Raw genomic sequence first — 6,177 nt, 5'->3', positions numbered from 1 at the left:
CTCGCGTCATAAATATATGCTCAAAATTATTAATTAATTACAAGAAAAAAAGTAATAATTAGGACACACAATAATATATAATTAATCTCAACCACATAATTAAAATTGATGCGATCCTAACTTTAAAATATGCATAGCTTAAATTGAAACACATTACTATATGTAAAAAATGTGTAATTTTTATGTGTATAATCTAGCACTAATCCTTGAAAAAAGTGTTGCCCATTTATGCCTGAAGAAATAGTTTTTATTTTTTTGTAAATACAGTAAAGAGTAAAGACAGTAATTTCAGAACACAAAATATTGCATTTTATAATTAGTACAATAATTTCTTTAATGCTTCTTTTTGGTTGGCTACTATTTAAAAAATAACATCCATTGTTGACTACTCAAATCTTCTTTGTCTGAAGAACTTTGGATAAAATAGTAAGACATAGTTGTCCATAAATTTTGTTGGGCATTAGCATAAAAAAAAATTAATGTTTATACTCGAGGGGTCTCTTTATATAATTTTTGAAATAGAGAGTATGTAGTAATTTAAGATAGAATTCTATTTTAATTATTTTATAAAATATAGGGTCTAAAAAATAATTTATCAAAACATATGGTGCAAACATGTAATAGGACAAAACACAGAATCCAAAAAAGTATAAACATAAAATAAAATAAAATAAAACAATGTTACGTATATATATATATATATATATATCAAATCAAAAACGTATGTAACACAGATTTTTGTTGTCTGTTATGATATTTTTAACAATGTCTGTAATAAATGTGTAATATTATTAGTATAGGTGGGTGGGTATATGATCATGATATTTAACTATCTTACTTAAATGTGGTAGCTGTATAGGTGGGTGGCAAGTAATCAAATTGACTTTTAATTATTTGATGTTGAAAATTTTGGACAAATATAATATGTACATTTATAGTACTTAGTGTTACAGCCACACATGCAGCTGTTGTGTAATACTACATAATCTTTAAAATTTATGACTTTTTTTTCCCTAAAAAATATAACAAAATTAGAGAAAACAAATATGTAGACACAAATAAATCCAAAGAACAATACATAATTTAAATCAAGCTTATAAATCAATAAAACAAATATTTTTATTAATCAGAGTATAAGCATTGGATAAATGTTTGCTCATTATTTTCAACCATAATTAACACAATAATATATGAGATAACATTATTGCTCACTTCACCCACTAATCTCTATAATGATAAATATATGAGAGACATTCACTTGCATATATTTAATATTTGTTCCATATGAGAGGAGAATTGCTAAAAGATATTATTGGTGTCCAACACTACAATAAGTTGGCATACTGTTATTGGTGCAATCCATCCCACACATTTAAATTTAATAAATATTATAAAGTATCGCTAACCAATCATAGGTTGCCACCTTACATGGTGTTGGACATCTTAAGGTATCAAATATCAACACATATACGAGAGACATTTACTTTCAATCACTTTGAAAATTCATTAATTTTCAACAGACTAGCTAGCCTATGGAAGGAGGGTATTTAAGTAATATACTTTGAAAAATGGTCTCTGTTTTTGTCCAAATAAGAGAGGGAGTAGCTGACAAATTAAAGAGAAGAGAAAAAACCAATCAAACAAATATATGTTTGATGTCATAAATTTTTTTTAAGGAGTGACCTTGAAATTTGATTGGCTCTACTTGAATTTTTGACATGAGTAATTCAATATATATAAATACATCAAACTCATAAACAAATATTTAAACAAACTAAATTTCTGAAGTTATATTATTGGAATTGGAAGTACATTTTCATTTTTCGACAATAAGTAAGAAGAATTAGTTCAACTTTATAATTATTGAAAAAACTTTCAAAACTCAGAAAAATGTCACCGCGATGGGTTAGACCATAGCTAGCCCCACTCAGAAAAACTCATTTTCATTTACAGTGCTAATTAGTATATGAAAAGCTCATTTATTTGATTTATTTAATTTTTAGAAAGGAGAAGCCACCGATCAATTATGGAAAAAATAATTGAAATGCTAACAATTAATGAATATATAGAGGAAGTTTGGTGAGAGAGAGAGACTGGTAGACTGAGCTCATAATTTCTTTCTGTGGTGTACAAAACTTCACACAAAAAGATGCCACAAACAGCTTTCAAATAAATAAATAACTTGATAGAACCATTTTGTCACATAGCAGTTGAACAATAATTATTGGGGATATTTGCGCCAAAACCCACTATATTTTTATGAAAGTTACGACAAACTCCCTAATAAAAAAATTTGATGGCAAAACCTCATTTCGTTAATAATTTGATGTAAATTATTGTTTTTAGGTTTTAAATGTCATGTAAGCAAGTTAAGTGCTAACTAAGATACACGTGACAACATTTTTTAGAGTCACATGTCAAAAAATAATGAATTATTATTTTTAAAATGAATAAATTTAATTAATAAAAAATAGAAAAAATATATTTTAATTTTTTCAATTCAATTTTATTCTGTATTATTATTTTGAAAACATTAAAATATTAGAAAAAATAACTAACACACTAAAACAACTTAAAATTTAAAATTTATTTTTTGTATTTTAAATTTGGTTTTCTATTATTTTAATGTTTAAAAATAATAATAACACAAAATTAAAATTAAACAAAACTTAAAATTGAAAAAAAGTTTTTAAATTTATTTTTTCTATTTTTTATTAATTAAATTTATTTATTTAAAAAATAATAATTAATTATTTTTTATATGTGCCCTTAAAAAATGTTGCCATGTGTATTTTAGAAGACACTTAACTTGCTTACATGACATTTAACACCTAAAATAGATAACTTGCAACAAATCATTAACGGAAGAGAGTTTTGCCACCAAATTTTTTTATTAAGGAGTTTGTCGTAACCTTTGTAAAAAAATAGGTGATTTTGCCGCAAATAATTCTAAATATGTTATACCTAGACTTCGAGCTTTAAGAATTTGTGATCTCGAAAGCTGGATTCGTCAGGAATGGACTCGTAATGTCTGGAACACGTGTCCGCAACCTAGGCACCGAGCCTACAAAGTAGGGGCAACTTCGAAGATGGTAGCCTCGAAACCCTCACAAGCTCGAAAGACAGACATCGAAGTACGTCTATTCTCGGATGACCTCGGATTAGGGGTTTCGAGCCTGACATAAGTATGAGCTCGAAGCCACATGATCTCGGAAAATGCTATAGCTCGAAAGCCATTAAGAGACCTGGGTGAACACGACACTGACAATATAGGTTGATAACTTTGAATATCTTAGTGAATCATTTAGGAGATACGCAGTCTGCATTCATTGCTGTAAATCCCCTATAATCAAAGGGATATTTATTATTCAGTTATACGCTCCCGGATCTTCAGAAGACGTTTCCTTGTATATAGGATAACAGACTTTTAATGCCATTAAATTTATTTAATATATAGAATAACTTCCTAAAATGTGTGGGATAGTATTCAGAAATCTACTCTATAAATAGAGAAGACATGCACAATTGTAAATGACCGAATTTTTGTGATCTTGAGAGAAAACTCTAGAGAATTCATTCTTGAGGAATTTCTAGAAATCATCTTAAGTTTAATAACAAAGACTCGTGGATTAGGCAGAGTTAACTGCTGAACCACGTAAAAAATTCCATTTGTTTTATCGTATTTTTCTGGCCATAACTATTTATTGTTTTCGTGCTCTTATTTCACTGTTGACGAAAAGCGACGTCAACAAAATATTTTAAAGCTTTATGGACCACTTTACTTTGTATATCTATTCTTCTACATTATAGTAACAATGTTGGTAAATAAATATTTTATAATTGTTAATTAAAATATACAGTGGAGTATATTGCTTTTAATATTTACCATAAAGAATAAACAAAATAAAACAATGTTGCTTACATATATCAAATCACATACATATGTAACAAAGATTTTTCTTCTCTTACGATATTTTTTATTGTGTTAATATTACAGGTACACATGCAGCTGTGTAATACTACATCTTTAAAATTTATGACATTTTTTCCCACCAATAAAAAATTAATTATGACCCTTAAAAGAAAATAAATATAGACAGAAATAAATTCAGACATCAATACAATAATTCAATCAAGCTTCCCCTCAAACAAATATTCACTAAAACAAATATTAGTATTAATTAGAAAGCCACTAGTGGTACAATTCAATTTCTATGCATGGATATGGTTTGAGAGTTATGCTAGGATTTATGAAGATGGTTCTGTATAGGCTTCAAATGTTCTTCGTCTATGACATTTGGTATTTGTTTCCCATTGCAAATGATGATATGCAATGGTGATAAAGCAGCACAGACAAACAATGGAGGCAGTTCGACAGATTAGCCAAGTATGCACCAGAGATGGTTCCAACTGACTTTCTGAGGGTGACCAAGTTCGTTAGAGGACTTAGACTAAAGATTGAGCTAGGAGTTAAGCTAGCAAACCCGGGAAATACTACCTATGCCGATGTTCTAGAAACGGCAATAGAAGTAGAAAGGCTTCAAGCGAATGTTAAGAAGGAGAAAGCTAGTAAACTTGAGCCTAAACAGCAGGGTCAACCTCAGAATGGTCTGAACAACCACAACAACAACCGTCAGCATATCAATAGTAATAGTAATGGTCAGAAGAGAAGGCATCCAGATGATAAGCAGGCCAATGGTGATAAAAGAGCACGGACAAAAATGAAGTAAATAAGTCGGGTTATGTAGAATACCCGCAATGCTCTAAGTGCCAAAAGAAACATCTTGGGGAATGTCATGCAAACATCAAGGGATGCTTCAACTGTGGTCAGGAAGGTCACCGAAGGAGGCAGTGTTCCTAGCTCAAGCAAGAGGAGAAAATGGACAGTACTATGATTCCTGCCAGGGTATTTCTTTAACCCAAGGAGAAGCTGATGCTAGCAATAAATTGGTTACAAGTTAGAATTCTATCCTCAATAATGTATGTTCTGCACTATTTGATTCGGGAGCAATATACTCGTATATCTCGTTAGGAATGATAGAGAAGTTAGACAAACCTTGTAGAACTAGGTTTGTGACATAGTTTCCTTCAGGTAAAATAGTCCTATCATTACGGATAGTACGAGGTGTACCAATCAAAATCAAGGATGTAGAACTAGAAGGAGAGCTGATAGAGCTGGAAATCAAAGACTTTGACATGATATTAGGCATGGGCGGGCTAGCAAGGCACGGCGCAACCATCGATAGCAGACGTAAGCAAGTGATGTTCGAGACTCCTGATGGTCAGAAACGATGCTATATGGGAAAAGTTTTAGTACTACATACACCGCTTATTTCATCTCTCAAAGCTCAGAGGATGATAGAAAAAGGATGTCACACATTCTTAGCCAACGTTACGGATGTGGTAAAGGAAACACCACTAAAAGTTGGAGACTTCCACATTGTAAAGGAATTCCCAGAGGTATTTCCTGGAAACTAGCAGGATTGTCGCCGACACGGGAGAAAGACTTCACAATCGAACTAGTACTGGGCACCAAGCCATTCGCTATGGGGAGCACCGGTTCTATTTGTGAAGAAGAAGGACGGAAGTATGCATATGTGTATAGATTATCGCGAGCTGAATAAGGTGATAATTAACAATAAGTACCCGCTACCCCGACTTGACGATTTGTTTGATCAACTCCGAGGGGCAACCGTGTTTTCAAAGATTGATCTACAGACCGGGTATCACAGCTCAAAGTATGGGAAAAGGATAATCCCAAGACGACTTTTAGAACTCGTTATGGACATTACGAGTTTCTAGTTATGTCTTTTGGTCTTACTAAAACTCCAGCTGCGTTTATGGATTTAAGCAATAGGGTCTTTATGGATTATTTGGACGAATTCGTCGTAGTGTTCATTGACGATATCTTGGTGTACTCAAAGGACGAAGTCGAACATGAGGAACATTTAAGGTTGATCTTGTTACGACTAAAGGAGCATCAACTTTATACCAAGTTCAAAAAGTGTGAAATTTGGCTTCTGCAAGTAACGTTCCTCGGGCACATAGTATCCAAGGAAGGAGTTGCAGTAGACCCATCTAAGGTAGATGCTGTAAAGATTGGCCAAGACCAAAGAACGCGTCTAAGGTAAGAAGTTTTCTGGGACTAGCAGGTTATTATTGGAGGTTAGTAGAAGG

The sequence above is a fragment of the Humulus lupulus genome, chromosome 6 (assembly GCF_963169125.1).
Source record: "Humulus lupulus chromosome 6, drHumLupu1.1, whole genome shotgun sequence".
NCBI classification, from domain to species: Eukaryota; Viridiplantae; Streptophyta; class Magnoliopsida; order Rosales; family Cannabaceae; genus Humulus; species Humulus lupulus.
Note: the sequence above shows the minus strand (reverse complement) of the source record.